We start from the raw sequence: 18451 nt of genomic DNA, 5'->3' as shown, positions 1-18451 counted from the left end.
TTTTATTGGACTTCAAATTATCAGGTGTATAGCCCCAAATAGACACTTTACCATCACATTACTCCAAATCCCTACAGTAAAAATGTCTGAAAATCACAGAACCTGTACGAGAGTAAGCGCTCTTCTAGGATATGGTAGTGTGATTGGATAACAATTTGATTTCGTGATTTTATTGGAGTTCAAATAGTGCGACATATAGCCCCAAATAGACACTTTCCCATCACATTACTCCGAATCCCTACAGTAAAAATGATTTTTCTATATCTAAGACAAATAAGAGAAATACATTACAATCAGCCTGGTTTTCAGGTGTTAAAAATTACATATAGTTATAAAAAAATAAAATATTCCTGGAGCTGACGGGGTTAACAGTATATGAATTAAACTTTGGTGGATGTGAAGGGGTTAAAAGTGGATGAATTGAAGTGTTGTGGATCTAAAGGGGTTAGCAGTGGATGAATTAGATTGTAGTGGATGTGAAGGGGTTAACAGTGGGTGAATGGACCTGAAGGGGTTAAGAGTTGGCATTCTTTAGTTAGTCTCACATGTAGGTGTCACCCTATGATCTTCCTGGCACATTCAGAAGCCTGGAACTAATAGGAGCACTGCAATTCCTAGTGCTGAACAGAGGAGCAGGACCTGCCAGACGGCACAGGAGAGGGATGAAGGACCTTTGGGTCACATGACCCAAAGGTCCTCAATACCTATGTGAAGATTAGCCCGGACTACAGGAGGAGGGTTGAGACTAGAATGTAGTTGCCAGGGGTAGGTCCTACCTCTGGAGACCGGAATCTAGCCCATTCAGTGTGAGCAGGCTAGAATGTAGTTGCCAGGGGTAGGTCCTACCCCTGGAGTCCAGAATCTAGCCCATTCACTATGAGCAGGCTAGAATGTAGTTGCTAGAAGTAGGTCCTACCTCTGGAGTCCGGAATGTAGCCCATTCAGTAGGAGAAGGCTAGAATGTAGTTGCCAGAGGTAGGTCCTACCCCTGGAGTTGCTAAAAGGTAATTTTTACCCCTGAAGTACAGAATTTAGACTGTTCTCTACTGAGCAGGCTAGAATGTAATTGCCAGAGGTAGGTCCTACCCCTGGAGCCCGTAGTTGCCAGAAGTAGGTCCTACCCCTGGAGCCTGTAGTTGCCAGAAGTAGGTCCTACCCCTGGAGTCCAGAATCTAGCTCATTCACTGTGAGCAGGCTAGAATGTAGTTGCCAGAGTTAGGTCCTACCTATGGAGCCCGTAGTTGCCAGAAGTAGGTCCTACCCCTGGAGTCCAGAATCTAGCTCATTCACTGTGAGCGGGCTAGAATGTAGTTGCCAGAGGTAGGTCCTACCATTGGAGTCTGTAGTTGCCAGAAGTAGCTCCTACCCCTGGAGTCCGGAATCTAGCCCATTCACTATGAGCAGGCTAGAATGTAGTTGCTAGAAGTAGGTCCTACCTCTGGAGTCCGGAATCTAGCCCATTCAGTAGGAGAAGGCTAGAATGTAGTTGCCAGAGGTAGGTCCTACCCCAGGAGTTGCTAAAAGGTAATTTTTACCCCTGAAGTACAGAATTTAGACTGTTCTCTACTGAGCAGGCTAGAATGTAATTGCCAGAGGTAGGTCCTACCCCTGGAGCCCGTAGTTGCCAGAAGTAGGTCCTACCCCTGGAGCCCGTAGTTGCCAGAAGTAGGTCCTACCCCTGGAGCCTGTAGTTGCCAGAAGTAGGTCCTACCCCTGGAGTCCGGAATCTAGCTCATTCACTGTGAGCGGGCTAGAATGTAGTTGCCAGAGGTAGGTCATACCATTGGAGTCTGTAGTTGCCAGAAGTAGCTCCTACCCCTGGAGTCCGGAATCTAGCCCATTCACTATGAGCAGGCTAGAATGTAGTTGCTAGAAGTAGGTCCTACCTCTGGAGTCCGGAATGTAGCCCATTCAGTAGGAGAAGGCTAGAATGTAGTTGCCAGAGGTAGGTCCTACCCCTGGAGTTGCTAAAAGGTAATTTTTACCCCTGAAGTACAGAATTTAGACTGTTCTCTACTGAGCAGGCTAGAATGTAATTGCCAGAGGTAGGTCCTACCCCTGGAGCCCGTAGTTGCCAGAAGTAGGTCCTACCCCTGGAGCCTGTAGTTGCCAGAAGTAGGTCCTACCCCTTGAGTCCAGAATCTAGCTCATTCACTGTGAGCAGGCTAGAATGTAGTTGCCAGAGGTAGGTCCTACCTATGGAGCCCGTAGTTGCCAGAAGTAGGTCCTACCCCTGGAGTCCAGAATCTAGCTCATTCACTGTGAGCGGGCTAGAATGTAGTTGCCAGAGGTAGGTCCTACCATTGGAGTCTGTAGTTGCCAGAAGTAGCTCCTACCCCTGGAGTCCGGAATCTAGCCCATTCACTATGAGCAGGCTAGAATGTAGTTGCTAGAAGTAGGTCCTACCTCTGGAGTCCGGAATCTAGCCCATTCAGTAGGAGAAGGCTAGAATGTAGTTGCCAGAGGTAGGTCCTACCCCAGGAGTTGCTAAAAGGTAATTTTTACCCCTGAAGTACAGAATTTAGACTGTTCTCTACTGAGCAGGCTAGAATGTAATTGCCAGAGGTAGGTCCTACCCCTGGAGCCCGTAGTTGCCAGAAGTAGGTCCTACCCCTGGAGCCCGTAGTTGCCAGAAGTAGGTCCTACCCCTGGAGCCTGTAGTTGCCAGAAGTAGGTCCTACCCCTGGAGTCCGGAATCTAGCTCATTCACTGTGAGCGGGCTAGAATGTAGTTGCCAGAGGTAGGTCATACCATTGGAGTCTGTAGTTGCCAGAAGTAGCTCCTACCCCTGGAGTCCGGAATCTAGCCCATTCACTATGAGCAGGCTAGAATGTAGTTGCTAGAAGTAGGTCCTACCTCTGGAGTCCGGAATCTAGCCCATTCAGTAGGAGAAGGCTAGAATGTAGTTGCCAGAGGTAGGTCCTACCCCAGGAGTTGCTAAAAGGTAATTTTTACCCCTGAAGTACAGAATTTAGACTGTTCTCTACTGAGCAGGCTAGAATGTAATTGCCAGAGGTAGGTCCTACCCCTGGAGCCCGTAGTTGCCAGAAGTAGGTCCTACCCCTGGAGCCTGTAGTTGCCAGAAGTAGGTCCTACCCCTGGAGTCCAGAATCTAGCTCATTCACTGTGAGCAGGCTAGAATGTAGTTGCCAGAGGTAGGTCCTACCTATGGAGCCCGTAGTTGCCAGAAGTAGGTCCTACCCCTGGAGTCCAGAATCTAGCTCATTCACTGTGAGCGGGCTAGAATGTAGTTGCCAGAGGTAGGTCCTACCATTGGAGTCTGTAGTTGCCAGAAGTAGCTCCTACCCCTGGAGTCCGGAATCTAGCCCATTCACTATGAGCAGGCTAGAATGTAGTTGCTAGAAGTAGGTCCTACCTCTGGAGTCCGGAATCTAGCCCATTCAGTAGGAGAAGGCTAGAATGTAGTTGCCAGAGGTAGGTCCTACCCCAGGAGTTGCTAAAAGGTAATTTTTACCCCTGAAGTACAGAATTTAGACTGTTCTCTACTGAGCAGGCTAGAATGTAATTGCCAGAGGTAGGTCCTACCCCTGGAGCCCGTAGTTGCCAGAAGTAGGTCCTACCCCTGGAGCCCGTAGTAGCCAGAAGTAGGTCCTACCCCTGGAGCCTGTAGTTGCCAGAAGTAGGTCCTACCCCTGGAGTCCGGAATCTAGCTCATTCACTGTGAGCGGGCTAGAATGTAGTTGCCAGAGGTAGGTCATACCATTGGAGTCTGTAGTTGCCAGAAGTAGCTCCTACCCCTGGAGTACGGAATATAGCCCATTCACTATGAGCAGGCTAGAATGTAGTTGCCAGAGGTAGGTCCTACCCCTGGAGCCCGTAGTTGCCAGAAGTAGGTCCTACCCCTGGAGTCCGGAATCTAGCTCATTCACTATGAGCAGGCTAGAATGTAGTTGCCAGAGGTAGGTCCTACCCCTGGAGCCCGTAGTTGCCAGAGGTAGGTCCTGGCTAAAAAGTAATTCCTACCTCCGGAGTCTAAGCTATTCAGTGTGAGCAGGCTAGAATGTAATTGCCAGAGGTAGGTCCTACCCCTGGAGCCCGTAGTTGCCAGAAGTAGGTCCTACCCCTGGAGTCCGGAATCTAGCTCATTTACTGTGAGCAGGCTAGAATGTAGTTGCCAGAGGTAGGTCCTACCCCTGGAGCCCGTAGTTGCCAGAAGTAGGTCCTACCCCTGGAGTCCAGAATCTAGCTCATTCACTGTGAGCGGGCTAGAATGTAGTTGCCAGAGGTAGGTCCTACCATTGGAGTCTGTAGTTGCCAGAAGTAGCTCCTACCCCTGGAGTCCGGAATCTAGCCCATTCACTATGAGCAGGCTAGAATGTAGTTGCTAGAAGTAGGTCCTACCTCTGGAGTCCGGAATCTAGCCCATTCAGTAGGAGAAGGCTAGAATGTAGTTGCCAGAGGTAGGTCCTACCCCAGGAGTTGCTAAAAAGTAATTTTTACCCCTGAAGTACAGAATTTAGACTGTTCTCTACTGAGCAGGCTAGAATGTAATTGCCAGAGGTAGGTCCTACCCCTGGAGCCCGTAGTTGCTAGAAGTAGGTCCTACCCCTGGAGTCCGGAATCTAGCTCATTCACTGTGAGCAGGCTAGAATGTAGTTGCCAGAGGTAGGTCCTACCCCTGGAGCCCGTAGTTGCCAGAAGTAGGTCCTACCCCTGGAGTCCGGAATCTAGCTCATTCACTGTGAGCAGGCTAGAATGTAGTTGCCAGAGGTAGGTCCTACCCCTGGAGCCCGTAGTTGCCAGAAGTAGGTCCTACCCCTGGAGTCCGGAATCTAGCTCATTCACTGTGAGCAGGCTAGAATGTAGTTGCCAGAGGTAGGTCCTACCCCTGAAGCCCGTAGTTGCCAGAAATAGGTCCTACCCCTGAAGCCTGTAGTTGCCAGAAGTAGGTCCTACCCCTGGAGTCCGGAATGTAGCCCATTCACTATGAGCAGGCTAGAATGTAGTTGCTAGAAGTAGGTCCTACCCCTGGTGTCCGGAATCTAGCTCATTCACTGTGAGCAGGCTAGAATGTAGTTGCCAGAGGTAGGTCCTACCCCTGAAGCCTGTAGTTGCCAGAAATAGGTCCTACCCCTGAAGCCTGTAGTTGCCTACCCCTGGAGTCCAGAATCTATCTCATTCACTATGAGCAGGCTAGAATGTAGTTGCCAGAGGTAGGTCCTACCCCTGGAGCCCGTAGTTGCAAGAAGTAGGTCCTACCCCTGGAGTCCGGAATCTAGCTCATTCACTGTGAGCAGGCTAGAATGTAGTTGCCAGAGGTAGGTCCTACCCCTGAAGCCCGTAGTTGCCAGAAATAGGTCCTACCCCTGAAGCCTGTAGTTGCCAGAGGTAGGTCCTGGCTAAAAAGTAATTCCTACCTCCGGAGTCTAACCTATTCAGTGTGAGCAGGCTAGAATGTAGTTGCCAGAGGTAGGTCCTACCCCTGGAGTCCCTGGTTGTCAGAGATTGGGGGTGGGGGGCTTTGGTAACCTACATGGCAACTCATCACTCACTAAAAAGCTGAGCCTGACAAGCTCAGAGAGAGAGAGAGACAGCCACAGTCCTTACACCACACAGAGGGAACTGATCCATCTACAAGGAGAATGGGAGGTGGATGGAACTCACTGATCCATCTGCCACATTATACAGACAGGAGAGATGTCAGCACATGGGTATTGTAAGGGTTAGTGCCAGAGATATGTAATTTCCTTAACAAACATCCAACCTTCCAGTATATATCAGCTGCTGTATGTCCTACAGGAAGTGATGTATTCTCTTTAGTCTGACACAGTGCTCTTTGCTGCCACCTCTGTCCGTGTCAGGAACTGTCCAGAGCAGTAGAAAATCCACATAGAAAACCTCTCCTGCTCTCCAGACTGGAAATAATAAAGTAATCTAAAAGAGGTTGCAGGACCATTCTATGGCCTCCCTTCCCTGCTTGCGCTCGCTTTGCGGGGTTTGCGGTCACTGACCGACAGTGTGTAGTGTAGGGACTCAGGGGACCTGCACGTGGTACACGAGGCAATATGGTTTAATCAAATTATAAACCATCATCCTGGCGTTGGTTTTTAAATGTAGCCGAGAAGCATTAGGGCCCATTCACACAGAGCAAGAACGGCGGAATGCCGCCAGCCTTAGTGTCTTAATGACACTCTATGGGAGGTGCACACTGCATCTCTCGGCGCTGAAGAATGAACATGTTCATTCTTCAGCGCAGGGAGAGGAGCCGCACGCGCCTCCCATACAAGGTCATTATGACACGGAGGCTGGCGGCATTCCGCCGTTCTTGCTTTGTGTGAACAACCCCTTAGTGTCAGCCATAGGTGTGAGGTGCAGCAGCTCCTTTCTCTCCATGCCGTATAATCTAAGAGGTTGTTTCTGATAGGCAGGCTTTAAAGGGAATCTGTCAGCACCGGGCCAGACCCAAGATGCTGACAGTGTAGTATAGGTGTGCATGGTCACTTTCTACAAAGCCTCCCTGCAGTAATTTGTTTAAACTCCCACAAACTCACTCTAACCAAGTGTCACAGAGTACTGGCTTGGCATTTGGGCCACACCTCGGCCCGCCTCACCCCATTTTCATGCATTTTACCCATTAGCCTGCCTCCTGCTCCCCGTCGTAGTCACGTTGTTGCATGTCTGCACAGACAATTCCCTCTGAGGGTGTGCTCCTGATAACACCATTCCTGCATGCACCATAGGGCGGAAGAGGAAGGTGCAGAGGGCATTGGCTTCAGGCCCTCAGCATGTGTGCACCGCACTTCTGCCCAACAACGCATGCACGATTAGCAACATAATGATATCGGGGAGCAGGAGGCAGGCGAATAGGTATATATGCATTAAAAAGGGGATGAAGAAGTAGTGGTGAGGCGGGCCGAGATGCGGCACAAATGCCAAGCCACCACTCCTCTTTGACGCTTGGTTAGACTGTTTGTAAAGTGGAAAAATCCCACTGCACAGAGGCTTTGTAGACAGGTTCAATGCACACAAGTGGATACACACTGTTAGCACCTCGGGTCCAGTCACTGACGGATTCACTTTGGGGCTATGTTCACACTGCGTATTTTTCTGTCCGTAGTGCAAACCGCGAATATACACACGTAGTTTTGAGGTTGATGCGTTTGCTTGGAAGTATACGATATACGCCTGCACAATGCACACTACGTATGAGCTTACGGCCGGATCGTATACGGCGCCATGAAAAATGAACAAGACCATTGTGTGAGGATGGAAATGTTGTAACTCACGGCCGTGGATTCCCATGCGGTCCCGTATGAAGTACTTATTTCAGCCAAATTTAACTTGATTTTTCGATCCAAAAGGTTCTGTGTGTTTTATTGGGCTGGGCGAAGAATTCCAAGTAAATGACCTGCCTCAGATCACTACGAAACAAGCTAGGGAAGCATAACTCTACTACGGGCATATGTTCGCAGTTTGTATCATCCGGCCGCATGTCGATTTTTCCCATGCCCGTAGTTTCGGCCGCACATGTACGGCGGCGTACGAACTACAGCCGGATTCATTCGCAGTGTGAACATAGCCTAAAGCTTAAAAATGTAGAAAAATAAAAAACTAACCCACATGGGGAAATGTTGTAACTTTTACATTCTGAACCCTGCCAATGAGCAGCACGCAGGGAGACGCATCCCCCAACTCACTCGGAATATATATGTATGTGTGTGTGCGTATAGGGTACCCAGCAACCTTGGTGCAGTGGGAACTGGGGTAATAATGGGGGAAGGTGGGGTTAGTGTTAGCCATTTTATACCAGCTAACACTAAGCCCTGACTCATGGATGCCATCTGTCAGCCTGTAAAGTAAAGATGACAAGTTGAAAAAAATAATGTTTTATTCAAAAAATAACCCCCCCCCCCCCCCCACACACACACACACTCCTCGTTGACCACACTGGTCATTGACATTGTCCACCGAATCAGTCACAAGCCTGTTTACCAATATCTGAAAAACAAGAGGGGAGACACAAAAAAGGGCAGGAGCAGAACACCCATCATTTTGAAAGGTGTTTTGCACCTTACAATATACAGCATCTTGCCAGATGCTGCTTACAGTCCGGTACACAAGGGGTTAAGCGAGGATGCATCGCATCTCCACTTAACCCTTTTGGTGCCATACTGAACAATGTGGCCCACGATGGGGTTGTGAGGATGCACTGTATCCACAACAACTCCTTGGTGGCCAGACCAATCTCACTCTTTACCCATCCCCGCAAGGAAGGGGGGTTAAACGCCCCCTTCCTTTCTGGGATGGGTGCAGTGCGGGTAAATCTTCCATACTCACCTTCAACATCTTCCTTCTCCAGAGCCCAGCACACTGAGCTTTTAGTGTGCTGTGCTCTGTCTCTTCAAATCTAACATCAGCCACTCAGCGGCTGAGGCGGGGCATTGCTGCAGGCGATGACTGGCTGAGCAAAGACTTGTGCAGTGTCAGCTCAGCCAATCAGCAGCTGATCACCTCTCCCCCACCCCAATAAACACAATGAAACAACAGCCCCAGCTCTCCCCCACCCCAATAAAAACATGAAACCATTTTTTTTTTTAAATAAACTTTTATTACAAACAATTTAAAGATTAATATTGCACAGTGATCTGTCAGCAGGTTCTGGTTGTATAAACTAATAGTGTGTACAAGGCTTTTTATGCAATCAATATTATACCTTTATTTTGAAAATTAAGGTTATATTCACAGGTTTTTTTTGGGATCCGATGCAGGGATATGTCGCAAAGATGTCTGAGACAGCCCATAGAGGTCTATGGAAGTGCCGGAATTCTGGACACTTTCCTGATGCACATCAGGAAAGTGTCCGGAATTCTGGTGACAGGCCAGGCTGGGTGCAAGTGACAGGCCGGGGCTGGGCGCCTGCATGGAGCTGCAGGCACCAGCCCCCCCTCCAAGGCAGACACAGTGCCAGTGCAGCGGACACTAGACTGGGAGCACTAGGCTGGGAGCAGACCACAGGCAATCTTGGCAGCATTCCTCTATCTAGCTACCCCCCAACCTCAGCACAATGATGATCGCTAAGTCCCCCGGGACCGCAGCAGTGATATTTGCAGCCCCACCCATCTCATTCTCGCCAGCAGTGATAATTGCTAAGAAACAACTCCTCCCCCCCCCCACACACCTATCATGTGTCACAAATCCGGAAAATCTGTCCAGATTTCCAGACCCATAGGGGTACATTAGTCATGGACACATTTCAGGATTTTTTTCTGAAGGGCGTCTGTTCCGGAAAATAGGTCAGAATTTTTCACATTCTATCCTAATTTCATCCGAAATTCTGGCACAGATGCCCCCGTAGAACTATACGGGAGCACCAGAACTCCGGATGCTTTCCTGATGCACACCAGGAAAGCATCCAGAACTCCTGATTTGGTGCCCCAGTGTTCCTTTTACAGACCTCACTGTGCAACGATGAGTTCCCCTTACCCACCCTCACCCCTGCCACCCGGACCCTACCCTGCAATAAGGAGCGCACCCCATACCCTGATTGAGTAGCACCCCTTGTATCTCCCGGCTGTGTCAACGCAGAGCACAGCGCACTACTCACTCTCCCCTGTGTCCCTGCCGATCCACAGCAATCCTCCACCCTGGACCCTTCGGAACCTCAAAAGTGCTCCCCTACTTCCCCTTCCCCTCAGGAGTAATACCACCAGGACCTCAGGAGTGATCCTCCACATCCCAACTGTCCCCAACTACCCCACCTCAGATCTCGGCAGTGAAGACATCAGCAGTGATGGACAGCCTGATCTAACTGGAGGTGGCCTGACCAGGAAGAGCAGAAAATCCCCCTTCAGCTGGGGGCGACAGAGGGGGGGGGGGGGGGGGGACTGGGGCAGCTGGGGGGAACAGAGGAGACTGGGGCAGCTGGGGGTGACAGAGGGGGACTGCGGTGAATGGGGGGGACATCTGGGGGGAACAGAGTGAAGTGGGCAGCTGGGGGAGGGGCTGGGGGTGCCAGATGGGACTGGGGTAGCTGGACACACCTCCTCCCGGCCGCACATGGAGCTCCTCGGTCTCTGGAGGCCGCGGGGACTGCAGGATAAGGTGATAGCATTGCTGCAGGTTCTGGGGCTGTACAGCAGGATTGGGGGTTTACACTGCACCCCCTGATCCTGCTGTAAAGCTCCAGGACTCGTAGCAATGCGATCACCTTACCCTGCAGCCCCCGCAGTCTCCTCCAGAGACCGGGGAGCAGGGCTGTATTTACCCGTTCCGCTTGCTCTTCCCCCGGCTGCCAGTGTGCTGTGACATCTGTGGGCGCTCCGCTGCCGGCTGTACAGGGAGGCGGTAGTCCCCATGTGGCCGGCACTCTCTGGGACATGTCCTTCTCCCCTGCAGTACGGAGTGCACCCTCTGCTCCCAGGCACCGCCCACCTCTGAACCCGCGCACTGCATGGGTTCAGATGGTCACTCGCCTGCGGCGGTAGAGTGACTGTGATGGGCGTCTCGCTCCTGGTGTTTGGCCGGTAGAGAATGCCGGCCACAAGAACCACGTTCAGCGGCCCCATGTTCTGCCTTGTGCAGCTCTTTCTCTCCTCGTGCACCTCACCGCCCGCAATGATTTTTACGATGAATTTACGATTTTCACAAAAAATTCAAATCAATTCTAAAATTCTGGGCAAATTAATTGAATTTGATTAATCGCCCAGCCCTATGGTCTAGTGTGCCAACATACATTCCACACACATCACATGTCCCCTTGTGTACTGTAGTGCTTCATATCACCACACCATGCTGGGAGATGTAGTTCTACTGTGCCACTGCCGCCTCCTCCTCCTATGCTGTCATCCTCTAATCTGCTGCAGAACTAAAACTCCCAAAATGATCAGCCTATAAGCATGATGGGGGTTGTAGTTCTGGATGGCCACAGGCTTCAAAACTACAACTCCCATCATGAGCTGTTAGCAGGACATGGTGGGGGTTGTAGTTTTAGGGGGTAATCTCACCTCTCCTGTCAGGCTGTCACTGCTGATATTTTCACCGCTGAGGTCCGTCAGACCTGGGATGGAGGATCAGCCCCTTTGTCCGGGGGACGGTTGGACTGCTGAGGTTCGGGTGGGGGTCCGGGGTATGGTGAGGTAGGGGGATCTTCGCCTTCAGTTGGGGGGGGGGGGGGGGGGGGGGGGGGGTCGGAGAACTTCTGAGGTTCGGGGAAGGGGGAGTGTGGAGGTGGACGGAGGGGAAAGCAAGCAGGGCGCTATACAAGGGGCACCACTCCATCGGGCTCCCGGTCAGAGGGGCACTCATCACTCTGCACTGTGAGCTCCCCCCATCTCACCCGCTGGGGCCTTCCTTTAAAGCTGCAGTTGGGCACCATGGCAACAATCCAGGAATGGGGGGCCCGATCATTAATCATTACAGCTGTCCAGGAGCCCAGGGCCGTCTTCATCAGTGAGGGGGGAGCTGTGCCACTCAGGGGGCATGATCTTAACTGCGAACCCGGGTGGGGGGGGATGATGGGGGGGGAGGGTACAGGCTGGTTAGGGGCTGTGACGGCCAGCACCGCAGAGGTCCAGGGGGGGGGGGGGGGGCATTGTCAATCATTACAGCGATTCAGGAGCAGAAGCCCAGAGCCCGTCTTCATCAGTAAGTTCAGGGGGGGGGGTGTAGTTGTGCCACTCAGAGAGCCGGATCATTACTGCGGTCCTGGGTGGGGGTGGTTGATGGTGTCCGGTCTTTGTGAACATCACTGGGGGGGGGGTCCAGGTGGCGGGGGGAAGGGAAGTTGGGGGCTGTGGTGGCCAGCACTGAAGGTCCAGGGGACAAAGGGGTACGGTCAGTGCCACAGGGTGGGGGTATCACTGCTGGCGGCTGGGGTGCACTGGGCTTTCAACCAAAGCAATGGATCCCCACACCCCTGACCCTGCAGATCATCTCACAATAGTGCATCCACACACCCCTGACCCTGCAGAACATTGCATACCAGTGCACCCACACACCCCCTGCAGACCATCTCATAACAATGCACCCACACACACTGACCCTGCAGAGCATCACATAACAGTGCACCCACAAACCTCTCCCTGCAGAGCATCACATAACAGTGCACCCACAAACCTCTCCCTGCAGAGCATCACATAACAGTGCACCCACAAACCTGTCCCTGCAGAGCATCACATAACAGTGCACCCACAAACCTGTCCCTGCAGAGCATCACATAACAGTGCACCCACACACCTGTCCATGCAGAGCATCACATAACAGTGCACCCACACACCTCTCCCTGCAGAGCATCACATAACAGTGCACCCACACACACACTGACCCTGCAGAGCATCACATACCAGTGCACCCACACACCTCTCACTGCAGAGCATCACATAACAGTGCACCCACACACACACTGACCCTGCAGAGCATCACATAACAGTGCACCCACAAACCTCTCCCTGCAGAGCATCACATAACAGTGCACCCACACACACTGACCCTGCAGAGCATCACATAACAGTGCACCCACACACACTGACCCTGCAGAGCATCACATAACAGTGCACCCACAAACCTGTCTCTGCAGAGCATCACATAACAATGCACCCACAAACCTGTCCCTGCAGAGCATCACATAACAATGCACCCACAAACCTGTCCCTGCAGAGCATCACATAACAGTGCACCCGCACACACTGACCCTGCAGAGCATCACATAACAGTGCACCCACAAACCTGTCCCTGCAGAGCATCACATAACAGTGCACCCACAAACCTCTCCCTGCAGAGCATCACATACCAGTGCACCCACAAACCTCTCCCTGCAAAGCATCACATAACAGTGCACCCACAAACCTCTCCCTGCAGAGCATCACATAACAGTGCACCCACAAACCTCTCCCTGCAGAGCATCACATAACAGTGCACCCACAAACCTCTCCCTGCAGAACATTGCACCCACACACACTGACCCTGCAGAGCATCACATAACAGTGCACCCACAAACCTCTCCCTGCAGAGCATCACATAACAGTGCACCCACACACACTGACCCTGCAGAGCATCACATAACAGTGCACCCACAAACCTCTCCCTGCAGAACATTGCACCCACACACACTGACCCTGCAGAGCATCACATAACAGTGCACCCACAAACCTCTCCCTGCAGAGCATCACATAACAGTGCACCCGCACACACTGACCCTGCAGAGCATCACATAACAGTGCACCCATAAACCTCTCCCTGCAGAGCATCACATAACAGTGCACCCACAAACCTCTCCCTGCAGAGCATCACATAACAGTGCACCCACACACACTGACCCTGCAGAGCATCACATAACAGTGCACCCATAAACCTCTCCCTGCAGAGCATCACATAACAGTGCACCCACAAACCTCTCCCTGCAGAGCATCACATAACAGTGCACCCACACACACTGACCCTGCAGAGCATCACATAACAGTGCACCCACACACCTCTCAAAACAGTGGTTTACCTCCTGCTGATCATATACACTGCACTCACTATACTGCTGCCTCATGAAAGGCTCGGGAAACCAGCCGCCTCATAGAAAACCGAGCAGAGGAAGATAGCTCCTCCCACACATGAGGCTGGTCACATGGGCATGACATCATCACAGGTCCTCAAGACCTACCTCTGGCAACTACATTCTAGCCTCCACCCAGGAGGAGGAGGGGGAAGCCTGGGAGCTGTAAGTGCTGTGTATGTGTGTCAGTGAGTGTATATATGTATCTGTGGGTATATGTATATGTCAGTGTGTGTATATATGTATCTGTGTGTATATTTATATGTCAGTATGTGTATGTATCTGTGGCTATATGTGTGTGTGTATGTCAGCAATGTCTGTAGCACTGGTGTATATGTGTGTTTGCTCCCAAAGATGTTCTGCAGCAGCTTCTATTAATGTTGGGCTCTAATAAAAGAACCCACCACTAATATCTGCTGCATTTTCTTTTATTTCTGGTCGAGTATTTCTTATTACACTGAGATGATTTCCCTGTATACAGTCTATTCATGGTGTATACATCAGCACTAGTGTCATCACAGCGTATATATGTGTGTATGTCAGTGGCGTATCTGTATATATGTTAATGGTGCCTCTGTGTGTGTATATGTGCGTCATTGTCTGTGTTTGGGGGGGGGGGGGGGGGCGTACAGGATTTATGGGGCCCCATACAGTTTTTTGCTATGGGGCCCCATGAATCCTAGCTACGCCCCTGCCTCTGGAGCTTCCTGCCCTGCAGAAAAAGTAACTGTGTTTGTGTATATATTTGTGTATCTGTGCCATCTGTATTTGTATGTCATGTGTCTATGCATGTGAGTGTATAGTATATGTGTGTGGTGTGTAATCTGCTTATGTTTCTATCTTGGTCATTTGTGTATTAGCATGTTTGTGAGTTGTGACTATGTAATGTGCCTATCTGTGTGTGTGCTCATCTGTTATGTATATAGTGTGTATTATGTGATGTAGCACAAGCCTCTAACACTGGTGCAGCCCTGAGTGTGTGCTCATCTCTTATGTATATAGGGGGAGATTTATCCAACATGGTGGAAAGTGAAATCTGATTGGTTGCCGGGGGCGACTGAGCCAGTGTCACTTTACACCATGTTTGATAAATCTTCCCTATAGTGTGTATTATGTAAGGTAGGTCTAAGGCTTTGTTCCCACTGAGCAAAAGTCGCGGAATTGTCCCCCACAGAATGTCGTTAGCCTCCCTCTCATAATGGGAGGCGCGCGCTCCTGCTCTGTCCGCGCTGAAGAATGAATATGCGCGGACAGAGCAGGAGCGTGCGCCTCTTATAGACTCCCATTATGAGAGGGAGGCTAACGGCATTCCGCGGTGGACAATTCCGCGAGTTTTGCTCACTGGGAACGAAACCTAACACAAGCCTCTAAGGGTACAAACACACACAGCAGATACGCAGCAGATACGCAGCAGATTTGATGCTGTGTTCAGTTATTTAGATCTAATCTGCTGCGTATCTCAGCAGTAAATACGCAGCGTATATGCTGTGTGTGTATGTACCCTAAGGGTATGTTCATATCGCGTTTTTGTCCACACGTCGGGCTGCACATCGGTAATCAGTGAGAAAAGGATGTTGCGGTGCAGCTCGCCGTGCGGCCGACGGCCACATTGACTTAAATGAGCAGGACGGAGTCATTGTGTGACTTTGTTCTGCTCATTTACCGGACGTACACGGCTTTTGTGCAGGACTCAAAAGCGTAGTTGACTACGCTTTTGAGTCCTGCACAAAAGCCGTGTACGTCCGGCAAATGAGCAGAACACAGTCACATAATGACTCCATCCTGCTCATTTAAGTCAATGTGGCCGTCGTCCGCACGTCGGGCTGCACGGCAGCATCCTTTTCCCGACGTGTGGACAAAAACGCGATATGAACATACCCTAACACTAGGGCAGCCCTGAGTGTGTGCACCTGCCACAGCACACAGTATACAGTATATAGCACACGGTATACAGCACACAGTATACAGAACACAGCATACAGTATATAGCACACAGTATACAGTACACAGTATACAGTATATAGCATACAGCATACAGCACACAGTATAGAGCACAAAGTATAGAGCACACAGTATACAGTATATAGCACACAGTATACAGCATACAGTATACAGCACACAGTAGGGCTGGGCGGTATGCCGCAAAAATATCGATACCGTCACTGGCGTCGGTTAACCGACTTCAACTTAGCCAGGACGGTAATTGCGGTATTTTTATGTCCCTGCGCCCGTCCTGTCAGAGCCCCACGCGCACACACACACACACACACACACAAGCAGCCCGGCACGAGCGCTGCACGTCATGTGCAGGGACGCCGGTATCGGTGCGGGAGCTGAAGGAGCAGCAAGGCCCAGGTGACCGCCCGCACCGCCCCCGTCTGGTCCAAGCGACCTTCCCCCCACCCCCCCGTGCGCGCACCTGTCCGCCCTCTCCGAGGCCCCGTCCATGCGCCCACCACCTGTCCGGTCCGGCGTCCCTGCTCACTGTGGGGAGTACAGGACAGCCGCCCTCACATGCTGCTGCTCCTCCAGCTCTGACATGGCCGCGTCCCTGCACACACAGGACAACGTGTGCAGCGCTCGCCGGCCGGGTGTGGGGGGGCGCTCTGACGGGACTGTGCTGGTCCCCCCTCCTGGTCCAGTCCCGTCCGAGCGCCCCCCCCCCCCCCCCACACACCCGGCCGGCGAGCGCTGCACACGTTGTCCTGTGTGTGCAGGGACGCGGCCATGTCAGAGCTGGAGGTGAAGGAGCAGCACTTAGGAGCAGCTGACCTGTCATCTCATCCCCTCAGTAACAGTACAGGATAGGAGGAATAATGGGCTGCAGCGGGCAGGATAACTTATAGCTGTGTGTGGTATCCTGCCTGCTGCAGCACATCCATTCCTCCTATGTTACAGTCCTGTACTGTTACTGAGGGGACTACAGTCCTACAGCCCTGTCCTCCTCCCCTATACAGTCATACACCCCTGTCCTCCCCATACAGTCATACACCCCTGTCCTCCCCATACAGTCATACACCCCTGTCCTCCTCCCCTATACAGTCATACACCCCTGTCCTCCTCCTCTATACAGTCATACACCCCTGTCCCCCCGTATAGTCATACACCCCTGTCCTCCTCCCCATACAGTCATACACCCCTGTCCTCCTCCTCCCCTATACAGTCATACACCCCTGTCCTCCTCCCCATACAGTCCTACAGCCCTGTCCTCCTCCCCTATACAGTCATACACCCCTGTCCTCCTCCTCTATACAGTCATACACCCCTGTCCTCCTCCTCCCTATACAGTCCTACAGCCCTGTCCTCCTCCTCCCCATACAGTCCTACAGCCCTGTCCTCCTCCCCATACAGTCATACACCCCTGTCTGCCCCCCTATACAGTCATTCACCCCTGTCCGCCCCCCTATACAGTCATACACCCCTGTCCCCCCCGTATAGTCATACACCCCTGTCCTCCTCCTCCCTATACAGTCCTACAGCCCTGTCCTCCTCCTCCCCATACAGTCCTACAGCCCTGTCCTCCTCCCCATACAGTCATACACCCCTGTCTGCCCCCCTATACAGTCATTCACCCCTGTCCGCCCCCCTATACAGTCATACACCCCTGTTCTCCCCTATACAGTCATACACCCCTGTCCTCCTCCCCTATACAGTCATACACCCCTGTCCCCCCCGTATAGTCATACACCCCTGTTCTCCTCCTCCCTATACAGTCCTACAGCCCTGTCCTCCTCCTCCCCATACAGTCCTACAGCCCTGTCCTCCTCCCCATACAGTCATACACCCCTGTCTGCCCCCCTATACAGTCATACACCCCTGTCCGCCCCCCTATACAGTCATACACCCCTGTCCTCCTCCCCATAGTCATACACCCCTGTCCTCCTCCCCATCCAGTCATACACACCTGTCTCCCCCCCCTGTATAGTCATACACCCCTGTCCACCCCCCCTGTACAGTCATACACCCCTATCCCCCCCTGTATAGTCATACACCCCTATCCGCCCCTACCCCTATGTGCCCCCCGTATAGTCATACACCCCTGTCCCCCCACCGTATAGTCATACACCCCTGTCCCCCCCCCGTATAGTCATACACCCCTGTCCCCCCCGTATAGTCATACACCCCTGTCCTTCTCCCCATACAGTCATACACCCCTATCCCCCCCCGTATAGTCATACACCACTGTCTCCCCCCTGTATAGTCATACACCCCTGTCCTCCCCCCCCGTACAGTCATACACCCCTATCCCCCCCTGTATAGTCATACACCCCTATCCGCCCCTACCCCTATGTGCCTCCCGTATAGTCATACACCCCTGTCCCCCCCGTATAGTCATACACCCCTGTCCCCCCCGTATAGTCATACACCCCTATCCCCCCCCTGTATAGTCATACACCCCTGTCCCCCCGTATAGTCATACACCCCTGTCCCCCCGTATAGTCATGCACCCCTGTCCCCCCGTATAGTCATACACCGCTATCCGCCCCTACCCCTATGTGCCCCTGTATAGTCATACACCCCTGTCCCTCCCGTATAGTCATACACCCCTGTCCATCCCGTATAGTCATACACCCCTGTCCCTCCCGTATAGTTATACACCCCTGTCCCCCCGTATAGTCATACACCCCTGTATAGTAACACACCCCTATCTTGCCCCCCCCAGTATAGTCATACACCCCTGTCCGCCGTCCCTGTACAGTCATACACCCCTATCCCCCCCTGTATAGTCATACACCCCTATCCCCCCTGTATAGTCATACACCCCTATCCCCCCGTATAGTCATACACCCCTGTCCACCCTCCTCCGTATAGTCATACACCCCTATCTGCCCCGCCCCCTGTATAGTCATACACCCCTATCCCTATGTGCCCCATGTATAGTCATACACCCCTATCTGCCCCTCCCCCTATGTGCCCCCTGTATAGTCATACACCCCTATCCCTATGTGC

This window comes from Dendropsophus ebraccatus, chromosome 4 (assembly GCF_027789765.1).
Source record: "Dendropsophus ebraccatus isolate aDenEbr1 chromosome 4, aDenEbr1.pat, whole genome shotgun sequence".
Classification (NCBI taxonomy): domain Eukaryota; kingdom Metazoa; phylum Chordata; class Amphibia; order Anura; family Hylidae; genus Dendropsophus; species Dendropsophus ebraccatus.
Note: the sequence above shows the minus strand (reverse complement) of the source record.